This window comes from Tursiops truncatus, chromosome 3, assembly GCF_011762595.2.
Source record: "Tursiops truncatus isolate mTurTru1 chromosome 3, mTurTru1.mat.Y, whole genome shotgun sequence".
NCBI lineage: Eukaryota > Metazoa > Chordata > Mammalia > Artiodactyla > Delphinidae > Tursiops > Tursiops truncatus.
This window is the reverse complement of record NC_047036.1, coordinates 43,709,138-43,724,820: the sequence shown is the minus strand read 5'-3', so window position 1 is coordinate 43,724,820 and position 15,683 is coordinate 43,709,138.

Sequence of the window (15,683 nt, the reverse complement as noted above, 5' to 3'; positions counted from 1 at the left end):
TATTGCTTAATACTGCAAAATTTTTCTCAGCATTTGTGAGCAACTGTTGTGAATACTGGCCTAATGGGTGACTAGCTCAGGACCTATGAAATAGGTCAAAAAGAGAAGCAAAGGCTTCCCTTGTGGCGCAGTGGTTGAGAGTCCGCCTGCCGATGCAGAGGACACGGGTTCGTGCCCCGGTCCGGGAGGATCCCGCATGCCGCGGAGCGGCTGGGCCCGTGAGCCATGGCCGCTGAGCCTGCGCATCCGGAGCCTGTGCTCCGCAACGGGAGAGGCCACAACAGTAAGAGGCCCGCGTACCGCAAAAAAAAAAAAAAAAAAAAAGAGAAGCAAGAACAGGAGCAGTCGGACGAAGAGGATATGACACGTTGTTATACAGGAATCTATTGCATTCCTGTTATCAGAGGGGCAGATTTGACAAGTTAGCTTATCTCTTCTCTTACTGAACACTTCAACTAGTGAAATTCTCCCCGACTGCAAATTAATGTTGATGTCCAACATCGGCAGGAGCACAACCACAGACCTTCTCGACATGTCAAGGTCATGGGACAAGACATGTGTAGCAATGTTTCCCTGGGGCCTGAAAGGTACTGGTCTCTAGAGCAGATGTTTAGGGTTATGGGTCATGCTAAGCCAGCACTGCACACCAGATCTGAGTGACCAGGGTAGCTGTGTGTTCTTTAATACATTTGTTTTTCAGATTTGTGATGCATGGTGCACTGTATTCTCCTGCCCAGGTCTGAGGGAGGTACTGCTAAGCACCTGCTAATGAGCAGGCCCTGTTCCAGGTGCTGGGAGTAGAGAAAGTGAGATGATGCCCTTTCCCTCAGAGAACTTCCAGAGGCTGCCCTTGTGGGAGAGCCACTTTTGTCCGTGTCTGCATTTTCCACCAGCTCATGAGACCCTGGAGAGAGGAACCATCTCCTCTTCATCATCCTTGTCTCCCCAGAGCCCCTAGCTCAGTGCCTTTCATGTAGTAGATGCTCAATTAAAAGGAGTTGACTCCAGTTGTTACAAAACACAAACTGTCCAAGACTCCTTAGGATTTGAGCTTCAATCACAACATTCCATCCCTAATGGGGGAAAAGTTCTCTTTCCTTAAAAGAATATGAATGCATCTGCAAATATAATTTTGCACTTTCTTTAGAAGAAGGTGAGAATTTATTTCTATATGCATTCTAATTGTCTCTTATTGGGGATAATTGAGAGGGAGGGAGGGAGAGAGAGAAGGAGGGACATAAGGAGAGAAGGGAGAGACAGAGAGAAAATGAGAGAGAACTGAGGAGTGGGAATCTAAAATGCAGAAGAAGAGAATGGCAGAAAAGGAGCCATATCTGTAACACATGAAACAAATCTGAAAGTTTGTAGTAACAGGATCCTAGAAAGTTTATAGTTATAAATGATTTATTGAGCATTTACTATATGCCAGTATGGTGATAAGTGCTTCATATATGTTAACTTATTTAATCTACACAATAACCCTATGAAGTAGGCACTATCATCATTTGCATTTTCCAGATGAAACTGAACCACGGAGAGGTTAAGCAACTTAACCAAGTTTACTCAGCCAGGAAGTGGTGGAGGTGGGGTTTGAACTTATATGCTCTGGCTGCACAGCCTGTTCTTCAAATCTTAAAAGTGCAATATATATCCATTATAGATATTGAATATATATACTAATATAACATATTAAATATATTTGTTGATTTTCACTGGTTAGATATCATTCTCTTAGTGACCATAAAAATATTCATGAGATCTTTCAGAGTTCTTGCCTCAGTGAGAATGGGGAATTTTTATTCCCCAATGATTTAAGCATCTCAAGTGAAAATTTTACCATGGGGATCTTTACTAACACATCCCTTTGAATGGGAAAAAGGATATTATACTCTGTATTATTTTTTAACCCAAAGTTCCAAGCTGTTTCAAATCTTATATTTGAAAAAAATCATTGTCTATCAAACATAAAAATTACCTTTGAATTACTATAGATCTTTAAATTTATTATACAAAGAAATGGAAATTAATATCTAGCCTAAATATTCTCTGGAAAGATGTGTTAGAGACAGTTAGCTGCCCACCAAATTCCCTCTCTCCATCCATTACCATATAGTTGTAGTTGGGAAGCAGCTACCCAGCCAGGGACTATGTTTCCCAGCCTGCCTTGCAGCTAGGTATGGCCATGCAACTTGTTCTCACCAGTAGGATATGCGCCATGGCACTGTCTGGATACAGATGACTATAATGCCCCATGGGATGGCAGAGCCACAGAATAAAAGGGTCCCCAAATGATTAGGTAGAGGACAGCCCCATTAGACAACCTCCTGAATTCCTTCCCAGGGGAAAAAAAAATCTATTTTGCTGACCAAGGAATAGAATTCTAGTGTACTTGTTTAGACCTATTTGTTATAGCAGTTTAATCTACCCTAAGTAACACAGTATAATTTTCTTTGTTCACTAATGCATTGTAATACTTACAGCTTTCTATAGGAGAAGCAGCATGCCATAGAGACAAGAGGGCTCTAGTATTAACCAGGTCTCTGTTTGAATCTCTGCTCTTCCATTATTAGCTGTGTGACCTTTGGCAAGCTGTACACACTTCAGTCATCATCAATACGGGGCTATACTGTTGGAACCTCGCCCTTTTCCGCTCACCCTTACCACTACTTTGGAACACAGCAGCCAGATTGCCATGCTGGCCACTGCATCTCTCTGGCCTCTGAAGCTCACTTTGCTGACCATGTGGCCAGCTGGAAGTGGGCCCCAATTTTCAATCCTGAGCGGTCCTTAACCAATGTTGGAAGTTGCAGTGGTATACTACTACAGGTGGTTTGCACCAACTTATGAGAACCTGGAATGCACATGTCTTCCCAACTCCAAGTTCAGTGATGTCACGTTGACAGCTTAAAATTGGCCATGATGGGAGTATTTACACCACGGGAATAAACAAATACTACAAATCAAAACTCTCCCACCCTCTCCCGGAGCTGTTTGTTAAACATTGACCAACATACCAGCTTTCTTACCCTCGATGTGGGATAACCCAGGAGTGTGTTCTACAATGATTTCTTGATTTTTTCCCAGCAAGACTAAGCTCCAGTTACTCATAGTAGTAGCCAGCTTGGAAATAAACCTTTATTAGCTGCCTTCCCTGTATCACTTCTTCACTACTCTGCCTTCACCTCCCAAACAACTATTTGCATCAGAATCTTGTCTCAAGGTCTGCTTTTATGGGAACTCAAACTAGGACAGGGTCTAGCAATGAAGTTGAAATCATGCAAAGTACATAGCACTTAGTAGGTGCACCGCAAATATTACCTCTTCCCTGTGCTGAAATACTATATGGCTAAAGCAAACTCAGCAGAGTTATTATAGGTTAGTTAACCATAATAGGAATTGAAAGTATGCATTAAAAACTCAATTGCCCAAATACATGAATCACTTCCAATGACTTTTTAAAACTTTCATTATTTTAAATAGAGTTTTACCATAATAAATAAAAATTACACATATGAAAATTCAAGGTAAATCTCTAATACATCCAAAGAGACAAAGTTAACTCTGGAATCTACTCTTGCAAGATACAGATCTCCAGTTTCCCTTTACATTGCTGGTAGCTATAGGCTTCTAATAAATTTAAGGCCTCTGACCTCTAATTGATCTTGATGTTTCCTTAGCAATTGTCAGTTTCGTTTTATTTTGTTTTTTATTTTAGAGATTTGTGTTGACCTCATATTTTTATGTCAACTTGGAACAGTGATGTATGCCGGGATCCCAGTATCCTAGTAATAAATCACAATTTTGGAGCCACCGGAAAGCTCTTTCATGAGGTCACTGTTACAAAGTTGCTTACAAAGATATAACCTCTCTGCATATTTTTCTTTAAAAATAGTCCTTTGTGGTGTCTTTATGGTGAAAGTATGAATAACATTTCTTATTTCAAAATAAATGGGGTCTTGGGACTTCCCTGGTAGCACAGTGGTTAAGAATCTACCTGCCAATGCAGCGGACATGGGTTTGATCCCTGCTCCGGGAAGATCCCACATGCTGCAGAGCAACTAAGCCCATGTGCCACAACCACTGAGCCTACGCTCTAGAGCCCGAGAGCCACAACTACTGAAGCCCACATGCCTCAAGTCCGTGCTCCACAACAAGAGAAGCCACTGCAATGAGAAGCCCACGCACCACAACGAAGAGTAGCCCCTGCTCGCCACAACTAGAGAAAGCCCACGTGCAGTAACGAAGACCCAACACAGCCAAATAAATGAATAAATAAATTAATTAATTAATTAAAAGAAAAACAAAAAAAACAAAAGTAAATGGGGTCCTAACAGATACCAGAACTGAGGATGTTTTGGAAAAGCCAAATGATCAGTTTCCGAGGAGAGGGCATTATGATTTAGTAGAAAAAGTGCCAAACCAAGGGCCATGAGTCCCAAGTTGTTGCTACCTCTGTCTGTGTCATATAGGGTGAGTCGTTCAGGCACTTCCCTTCCCTGGGTCTTAGTGCCTCCATTTTCAAAGTAAGGATCCTGAACCAGAGGACATTTAACATCTATTGTAGCTCTAACATTTTATGAAAGTCTAACACATATGGACAAAAGCTCCAATTCAAATTAAATAAATTATGCAAACTGAATCAATATTCAGTAATAAAGAAGAGTGAAATAGCTCATTCTGCCTATTTATCGTATTGACGCAGAAAGAAAGGTATCTGAAATGTAGTTAAGTGGAAAAGCAAGCAGCAGAACATTATATAATTCCAGTTTTGTAAAATCTATACATATATTATTATATATATGTATATTATATATAATGCTAATATGATATGATAAAATTTTTAAAAATATATTTCAAATACATGTAAGATGGTTAATAGTACTCTTGGGAGTTGGATGGAGGAATTTTCACTTTTTACTTCTGTGTTATTTGTACATTTTAAAACAGACATATATCAGTTTTTCAATAATAAATAATAATACATTTAAATAATATGTATAAACATAACATAATAAATATTTCCAAAAAGTGTTCCTGATTATCAGTGATATTGTTTTGGCTAAGTTTTAGTTAGATTGATATAACTTGCCTAACTTTTGAAAATAAGTGTTTCTATAACGAATCCCCCAATTTACATACATTACAAAGTTTACATTTTAGGAAATAACCAGGGTGACATTAAATGCTAGAATGGGCTTCCCTGGTGGCGCAGTGGTTAAGAATCCACCTGCCAATGCAGAGGACACGGGGTTGAGCCCTGGTCCAGGAAGATCCCACATGCCATGGAGCAACTAAGCCTGTGCGCCACAACTACTGAGCCTGCGTGCTGCAACTACTGAAGCCCGCGCGCCTAGAGACCATGCTCCACAACAAGAGAAGCCACTGCAATGAGAAGCCCTCGCACCGCAACGAAGAGTAGCCCCGCTTGCCGCAACTAGAGAAAGCCTGCATGCAGCCACGAAGACCCGACACAGCCAAATAAATAAATAGAAAATATATATATATATATATATATATATATATATATATATATATATATATATAAATAAATGCTAGAATGCCAGGTTCTCTTCTGGAAGTATAAACTTTACAACTGATTTTATTTACTTATTTTCCCCAAACCTTAGTGGTGAACATTTGAATTGGTTATGAAGACTTTGCATTTCAGTCTGAAATTACAACACAGAGAGACTGATCCTTGCTATATATTCAGTGCACGTTGTGGACACAGTATGTTCTTCAGTACATTAAGTAATTAAAGTGGTTTTGCCAAGTTACAAAAAAAGAAACCAAAGTAAAAAAGAAATACAGCTCATGAGGTGGGGGAAACAGTCTTGATCTGGGGACTTGGTTTAGTACTGCTCTGTCTTTCCTAAGAGGACACCTATCATTGACTTCCATCTGTAATTAAATTATAAAGAAAAATAATTTCTAAGATGAAAAAGTAAAAGTGTCAATGTAGTAATGGCTCTAAACCACAGGTAACGCCTACAGAGAGGCCTCCCCTCACACATATTTACTGGCAATTGCAGAATGCATCTGTTGCTTCAGATGATTTAGTGGGCAGAGAGCCTGCAGGACCGGTTGTAGGAGAATATGGCAAGATGTGGAAGCTTAAAAAGGAGCATTTACTCTCCTCAACTTTGTAGTCTACAAAGCAAGTTGTATCCTATCCCAGTCTGAGAGAGGAGGCAAAGGTAAACTAAGAACGGCTTTTCTTTGGGAAGTGCTCCTAATGGTGGGGAAACCACAAGACTATCTTCTTTATTACTAAATAGATTCATTTAAGTGAGTGGGCAATTGTTGTTATAGCTCATTAGTACATATGAAAACATTGGAATGCCAACTCCTTTTAAGATAAGAAAACAGTGGACTAGGCAGAATGAGACCATGTAAATAAACACTTCCTCTTATTCAAATCACTTGATATCTCAGAAGGTCTCAAAATTTTGTTTTAAAAGAGTCATCTCCTTCTTTAGAAATAGATACTGACAAAGTAAATTGAACTAATTCCAAGAAGGTTTAGGTTTTTTAATTTTTCAAACACTAAAATTTGCAGGGATGGAAATTATATGGGAATATCGTTGGAAATCAAATGCTTCTGAAATTAAGGACATTTCAAAGCCAATTTTAAATTGCCATCTTTTCCTAAAAGTAATTCTTTTCTTTTTTTTAAATAAATTTATTTATTTATTTATTTTTGGCTGTGTTGGGTCTTCATTGCTGTGGGCAGGTTTTCTCTAGTTGCGGCAAGCGGGGACTACTCCTCGTTGTGGTGCATGGGCTTCTCACTGAAGTGGTTTCTCTTGTTGCGGAACATGAGCTCTAGGCGTTCGGGCTCAGTAGTTGCGGCTCACAGGCTCTAGAGTGCAGGCTCAGTAGTTGTGCACACATGCTTACTTGCTTCATGGCATGTGGGATCTTCCTGCACCAGGGCTTGAACCTGTGTCCCCTGCATTGGCAGGCTGATTCTTAACCACTGTGCCACCAGGGAAGTCCCTAAAAGAAATTCTTTATGTTCCTGAAACAGCCGACAGTATGTTGGGTGGTACTTAGATTCTGCGTTGAAGGCTGAGGAGACCCAGGACATTTGCATTTTCCTATTTCCCAACTGCTTTGCAGGCTTGTTGGCTGGAACTGGTGTTCCTCACTGCAGTTTCAGGCCCAGGCCCAGCTCTGCCTATTCATGTGACAGTTACTGATTATCATCTGGTCTGGTCTGGAAGAGAAGAGGCAGCTCCCAAGCAGTCTGGCCTGTCACAGACTGGAGCTGTCAGTCTCCTATTAGGCAGAGCATAGCTTCAGAGTGGCCCCTTTCTAATTCAGCTGATTTTTGGCCCCTTCACATGTATGTCTTTCTTCTTCCTTGGACGCTATTTTCATTTTATTTGAAGGGAAGTATCTCAGCATCTGTCATAAATTTTCATATTAACCTAATAATAATGCCAGCTTAGGTAACTGCCAAGAGGCCATCCTTGATGAGAGGATGGCATAAAATTACAATCGGTTGGGTTCTCTGTGAAGAGCACAGTTGTTTTTACCCAGGGAATTTACTGTTGGATTCATTGCTTCCCTTACTAATGTACACTTAGGAGCCTGCTCTGTGAGCTTACTAATATCTCAAAGAAGGTCTTAATCTTTTTTTATTGACATTGTAATATTTAATATTTTTATTATTTTTGCCTGCATCTGTACTTTGCCAAAAATGAGTTGATTATTTTTAAGGGAGGAGGAATACTAAATAACGCAGAGAACAAAATAAATATATAGATAAAAGTTATTGGTGGAAAGACTAAAATTAGGGACAAATTCATTCATGAGAATGAGTAATTTTGGATTTGATTCAACCAGCATTTACTGAGGTTCCCCCCTGTGTGTCAGGTGTTTTTGCATTCTGTCACCCCATTTAATTCTCCCACAACTCTTTTTCGAGACAGAGTTCTTCCCCCCATTTTACAGACTTGGAAATGGAGCCTCAGGGAGATTTTTTTTTTTTTTATGCTGCCCCAAATTACTTAGCTGGCAAATTGGCAGGGTAGGCTGCTAACCCTATATTTGGTATTCTTCCCACTCTACATCACTGCTTCCAGGAAGAATAAATGTATTCTTCGTATAACAATCAGGCACCACTTAATCAGTCAACAAATATTTATCGAGTGCCTATGAGGTACCAGGCACTTGAAGATTTCTTGAGTATCGATAGCGTTATCACTCACAGTCCTCGGCCAGTGCTATTGTCAGTAGTAGCACAAAATGTCCCAGCAGTTCACTGGAGTTAGAAGTTTAGCTGGTGATAAAAGTAAAATTTCTCTGAATGATGCTGAGTAACTCAAACAGGGACCATGCCTGCCATGTCACCTCATTAGCATTATACTTTAATTCACAGAGGTAGCAGGGCCACACCAGAGAACGTGGGACCGAAGTTGCACAACAGATTCACATGCATTCACTAGGATCATCCAACACGCACAGTAGGCATTCGAGATACTCAAATGCCAATGTGATACTCTCAGTTTTGTATTTTCTCAGTTTTGCAAATTGAGTACTTCACATTTTCCTTATTTATTTATATTATTTATTTATTTATTTTGGCTGTGCCGCGTCTTTCTTGCAGCATGTGGGATCTTTTTTTTAGTTGCAGCGTGTGGGCTTCTTAGTTGCGGCATGTGGACTCTTAATTGCGACATGTGGACTCAGTTGCGGCATGCAAAGTCTTAGTTGCGGCATGCGTGTGGGATCTAGTTTCCCGACTAGGGATCAAACCCAGGCCCCCTGCATTGGGAGCACGGAGTCTTACCCACTGGACCACCAGGGGGTCCCCACATTCATCTTCTTAAGTCTGTTTCAAAGGGCAGCTCTTTTTTCTCCTTCTTCTTCTAAAGATACTCACGTGGATGAAGAAGGAAAAAAAATCTAACAAAAGTGGCAAGAAAACATTTTGCTTTATAAAGTCCTCATAACTGAAGGAATGCTAATCAAATTTTCTCTCTAAATTAAGTTTGGGTTGATGCCAATATGGGAAGTTCCAGCTGCAAAGTATGTAATCCCAGAGATTTGCAAATCCCAGATATTTTCCTTATTCTTTGTCTTTGACTCGAATCTTTTCTATTAGCATTCAGTAGCGTTGATACAAATCCACTGGAGATGAACAAATGGAGAGAGTTAAAATTGAACAAAATGAGCTCATAAGAAAAGCACTGGTTGGTCATCAGTGAACAATAGCACATAAAAATATTGTTTTTCAACCCTTAACTTTAGAAAAATCTTTGGGTGAAATGTCACCTCTCCTTCCTGAAGTGCTTCACTTTACCAAGTAATTAAAATTTTAATTGGACTCAAAAGAGCAGAATAGGCCTTCAGCATTTTACACTTGAAGTATAATCAGCATCTAACTTGTTTAAATGCATGGCTAAATGAAAGGACATTATAAAATAGCACATGGCGTACTTATTAAAATTATTGTTCCCTCTAACATATGTCACTGAATTAGAAATAATATCATAAAATAGTGATTTTAGCCAGACGATCTGAAAGCCCAGTCAGACCCGCCCAATTCTGGTTTTTCTTGAAATGATGATGAATCAATGTTACTGTACTTGACAACCCACCACAAGAATCTATGTGCAATTCTGTTGTTCCTACATGGCCCAAGGGAAAAAGAAAAGGATGAGGCAAACACAGCAGAAAACTTCCATCCCATCTCTACCTTCTTATCACCAGCACTATATCCCCCTAGAAAATCTCAAAGGGTTGATGACTTGATTCCAGGACTTGAAAGATGCTGTTTGGTTTATTAGTGGAACAAGGGAAAGAGCAATTTCTATGGGCACCAGATAGCAAGTTCTAGCAGTGGAAAGTGAGACTTGCAGGTTTGGTAGAGGGAAAAAAATGGCCCCACTAGTGAGGCATCTGGTGGTCAAGGCATATGCCCCCCAGCCCCTTAACTAGCTCTACCTCTACCCACCAGGCCATGGCAGCCATACAAGCTATTTGGATCTGCAAGATCTCCCTACAGCCCCACAGCAGGATTTAGAGTAGACAGAATGTTCCCGGTTTCATTGTAAGTGGAGAACTGTATCCTGAAACACTGAATTGGAATTATATCCATTATTATCTCCAGAATAGTATTACACATGTTAGTTTGGTGCTATAGGACTGTTAGCCTTGTACTGTATATTCAAAGTTACAACAGGTTTTCTGTTAGGAGGTTTTCTAAACTGCAGGTCATAACCAACTGAGTGATGATGAAATCATGTTATTGGGTTGTAATCAGTATTGGGGAAAAAAAGAAATAGAATAGAATAGAAAATACCAGAGTGCATTGCCTGAGGTAAGGGCAATGTGAATCTTGTGTGTGTGTGTGTGTGGTCACACTGTAAAGTGTAAAAGTGTATTCCTTACTGTAGGTTGCAGTAAAAAAGGGTTCAAGGTCATTGGGTTGGGGATTGTAAGATCAAACCAACGTTTATACGTTACAGTTCTAGATGCTGAATCAGGCACATGCAGCAAAAATCAACTCATTGACAGTGAATTTGCCACAAGCCAGTTCACCAAAAATCAGTTCCACAAATGATTAATGTGCTGAATCATCAATTCATTGCCTTAATGGGGACTTTTCCCACATTTCAGTTTCCTTCAGCTTTAAGGAAACTGAATGATTCTGTAGATAGCGACTTGTTAGACTTGTCAAGTGACTATCAGTTTTGGCTATCAGTCTTGCAACTTAGATAGCTCTGTCCCTTTCTGCTCTTGGCCATGTGGATGGCTCTTGTAGTAACATAGCTGCAATGAATTTTCTGACAAATTTTAGCTAATTTGTCATTTGGCAAATTGATTATTTGGTAAATTGACTTAGAGCAAACGGACCTAAGGCCTGCTCATATCTTCTCTACTTAGGAAATTCTTTTCCAGTCATTTCTATGCATAAGGACCTCTCTCTTCTCTGATCCCTTTTACATTCTCTCTCTGAACCACACTGTACATTATGGTATGGCATGCTATTCTCTAATTACCTCTACCACATAATGGTATCATACCATGTTGACTGACACACACACACACACACACACACACACACACACACACACACACAAACTTTGGAGCAAGACTGTCCAGGTTTGAACTTGACTCTGCAACTTAATAGTCATGTAATCTTGAACAAATTACTTAATCTCCATGTGCATTGTTTTCCTCATCTGTAAGATGGGACTAATAGTAGTACCAAACTTGTGGTGTCAGTGAGAGGAATGAATGAGTTAAAATAGGAAAAGCACTTAAATAGTGCCTGGAACACAGAGAGTACTACATAAGTGTTAGTTATTATACTTCTATATAAAACAACATATATGAAGTAGTTACAGGTAAAGAAATTTAGAAATTATAGATTTGGATTTCTTTTCACTAACTGCTATCAACATTTAAAGCTGGCATTGTTTCGCCTAACATCGTCAATTAACCATGGATTATTTGGATTGTTTATAGAGAATCTATTATATCCCTAGCTATGTGGAACCAAGAGGGCATTTGAAAGAGGTATAAAGCAAAGAAGTTTATAGTGTGGTTAAAAAGCCTATTATTAAGGCATTCACTCACTCAGTTTCAGTTTGGGCAGTTCAACTGCAATTATCAGAGATAGAGCAATTGTCCTGAAGGTCTAAAGAGTTTAAAAAAACAATGCAAAGAGACAAGATCTGGTTTAAGAAGGAACTTTGAGGAAGAAGGAAGAACTGCCACCTTCACAGAAGGCTTTTGTTCAGGAGCTTTGCCTCAGTCAGTTCCAGCAAGAGGAGCCTTGATGTTTAACATCAACCCAAAGAAGAGAATGACAAGACATCTCCACAAAGAGGAAAAGACAGATTTTATGTAAATTATCACTAGGACTTTGTTTCAAAATCAACTATAAAAGGGATATGTGGATAAAAAATGAAATATGTTATAAATAAAAAAATATATGCAGTCTTGAAAAATAACAAAATTGAAAGAGTCAAACATTTCAAAACATTTTAAAAAGCAACAGTAATCAAAACATTGAGGTACTAGCATAAGGACAGGCATCTAGATCAATAGAATGAATTGAGAATCCAGAAATAAACCCTCACATTTAGAGTCAGTTGATTTTTGACAAGAGTGCTAAGAAAATTAAATGGGTAAAGAATAGTATTTTCAACAAATGATTCTGGGATGAGATAACCATATGCAAAAGAATGAAGTGGAATCCCTACCTCATAGCATATACAAAAATTAACTCAAATTGGATCAAAGGGCTAAATGTAAGAGTTAAACTTATAAAACTCTTGGAAGAAAACATAGAGGTAAATCTTTGTGACCTGTGTTTCATAATCATTTCTTAGATGTGACACCAAAAGCACAAGAGACAAAAGAAAAATAGACAAAGTGGACTTCACCAAAATGAAAAACTTTTGTGTTTCGTAGGACACTATTAAGGAATTGAAAACACAACCCTGATAAAGAACTTGTATCTAGAATACATATGAAGAATTCTTCCAGCTCAATAATAAAAAGACAGATAACCTGATTTAAAAAGGGGCAGGACTTCCCTGGTGACTCAGTGGTTAAGAATCTGCCTGCCAATGCAGGGGACACGGGTTTGAGCCCTGGTCCGGGAAGATCTCACATGCTGCGAAGCAACTAAGCCCGTGAACCACTACTACTGAGCCTGTGCTCTAGAGCCTGCGTGCCACAACTGCTGAAGCCTGCACGCCTAGAGCCCGTGCTCTGCAACAAGAAAAGCCACCTTAATGAGAAACCGGCACACCGCAATGAAGAGTAGCCCCCACTCACCGCAACTAGAGAAAGCCCGTGAGCAGCAACGAACACCCAATGCAGCCAAAAATAAAAATTAATTAATTAATTATATTAAAAAGGGGGGAAAAGATTGAAATAGACATTTCTCCAAGGAGGATATACAAGTGGTCAATGAGCACATGAAAAGATGCCTAATGTCATTAACTATCAGGGAAATGAAAATCAGAAGCACACTGAAATACCACTTTACACCCACTATGATGGTTATAATAAAAAAAGACAAATAGGGCTTCCCTGGTGGCGCAGTGGTTGAGAGTCCGCCTGCCGATGCAGGGGACACAGGTTCGTGCCCTGGCCTGGGAAGATCCCACATGCCGCGGAGCGGCTGAGCCCGTGAGCCATGGCCGCTGAGCCTGCGCGTCCGGAGTCTGTGCTCCGCAATGGGAGAGGCCCGCGTACCGCAAAAAAAAGACAAATAATAACAAGTGTTGTGAGATTGTGGAGAAATTGCTTATGGGAATATAAAATCATGCAGCTACTTTGAAAAAGTTTGGTGGTTCCTCAACATGCTAAAGATGGACATACCATATGATGCAGCAATTCCATTCTTGGGTTTATACCCAAGAGAATTGAAAACATATGTTCACACAAAAACTTGTGCATGAATGTTCATAGCAGCATTATTCATAATAGCCCAAATGTTATCCATTCAACTGATGAGTGGATAAAACAAAGTATGGTAAATTCATAGAGTGAAATATTATATAGCCATGAAAAGGAATGAAGTATGTACTGATTTGTGCTGCAACATGGATAAACCTTGTTATGCTAAGTGGAAGAAGTGAGACACAAAAGGCCATATATTGTCTGATTCCACGTATGCAAGATGTCCTGAAGAGGCAAATCCATAGGGACAGAAAGCAGATTCATGGTTGCCAAGGGCTGGGCAGAGGGAAATAGGTAGTGACTCATCAGGGGGTACAGAGTTTCTTTGTGGGAAGATAATATAGTAAAATTTATTGTGGTGATGGTTGCACAACTTTGTGAATGTACTAAAAACCAATGAATTGTCCACTTTAAATGAGTGAACTGTATGGTATGTGAACTATATCTCATTAAGGTTGAGTTACAGTTAACTGCAGTTAAAACAATACTATCCATTTTGTGAGATCACACGCAAATGTAACCATCCACATTAAACACGTCAGATGTGTCAGAATTGCTGACCAGAAGGGTTCCCAGGAGGTGCGCAAGGAGCTCTCAGCATTTTGGTTCTCCAACCTCAGCTTGCTGTTCTAATCTTTCCCCTGTTTACAATCTCAGTTCACAACCTTAAAGACATGTAAATACCCAATAGTTTTGACCTAGTTTGGTCTTAACATTGGAGCAAGGGAGCCCTCTTGCTCAACTGGTCTGTGACTGGCCTGTCCTTTAGCATTTCTTGGTTAAAGAGTGAAATTTTCACATACCAAATTTTGTTCACAATGATTTCTTCCTTTTATGAAAGAATCACATTTATTTAGATTGGACAACTGATCATACATTGCCTTTGTCTGCTTTTGTGTTGTTTTCTTATGTGGTAATTTATGTTTTAATGCACTTAAGCCTTTTCTTCCTGACCAAATTATAAATCTCTTAAGGGCAAACCCTTTATACTTAAAAAAAAAAAATTCCACACAGCAACTGTTGTGATTCTTTTCGTATAACAAGGACTCAAGAACATTGATTAATTGACAGATTGATCGGTGGTGTTCTTGGATTTACTAAACTGATTTGGAGACTCACACAAAAAAAGGACTTTTTACAAAAAGGTCTCAGGTGGTATTTCCTACTACAGTTCCACGAATGTGTTTTTAAAAGTTAAATTTTTAGATTAATGTGAATTTTAACTCATGTACTTTTTTAAAAAATTTATTTAAATTTTATTTATTTATTTTTAAAAGAGTATTTACTTATTTGTTTGTTTGGTTGTTCTGGGTCTTAGTTGTGGCAGGCAGGCCCCTTAGTTGCAGCTCACCAGCTCCTTAGCTGTGACATGTGAACTCTTAGTTGCAGCATGCATGTGAGATCTAGTTCCCTGACTGGGGATCAAACCCAGGCCCCCAGTATTGGGAGTGCAGAGTCTTATGCACTGTGCCACCAGGGAAGTCCCTAACTCATATACTTTTGAATGTCTTTACATAACTTGAAAACAGGTGACTTATGATTTGTAATGTAACAACTAGACATTTTACCCATCGCCTTACTGGGCACTGAGCAGAATGTCACAGATAGACAGACCCGGCTCTCAATAAGTTTGCTGAAACAAGTTTATAAAAATATAAAGCTCTTTGGTAAGATTGCATGGGCTTAAAATTAATTGGCTTAAAGCTATACCTACTGTTACAATTAACCTTATTTTTGAAACCTAAAAGAGCATGTCTACATGACCTTTATTTGCAGAAGTCTGTAGCATTGGTTGGGAAAGGCATTTTGGCAATCTTATTCCAGTAATTGCACTCTATCAAACACAACAAAAGAAGTCCTGAAGCTAAAGTGTATACCTTTTTCAAAAAGTGTTCACGTAGCATATTCATAAGGTTTTAGGTCCAAATTCCACTGATGTCTTACATTCTCGTTTTGTGGCAGAGGACGGGAGAGTGTAAATGAACATCTATCTCAACATTAGGCTTCAACCCTGTGGTACTTACTCATTCAACTACTAGAGTGTTTGCTTTTTCAGACTAGAATCTGAGTCCTGAAACCAGTGAGAAAACTTACAGCTTCTAGTAGCTTTTTCTAGTCACTTCTAAGGTTTAAAATAATGGGTTGCCTTAAAGAGCCCTTTAGCTTTACAGATAGCTGAGACAGTGCAGGACTACTCCATAGATTACGATGTGTTCAGAGCACCAGAAAAGCAAGGGCATCCTCCCTCTACA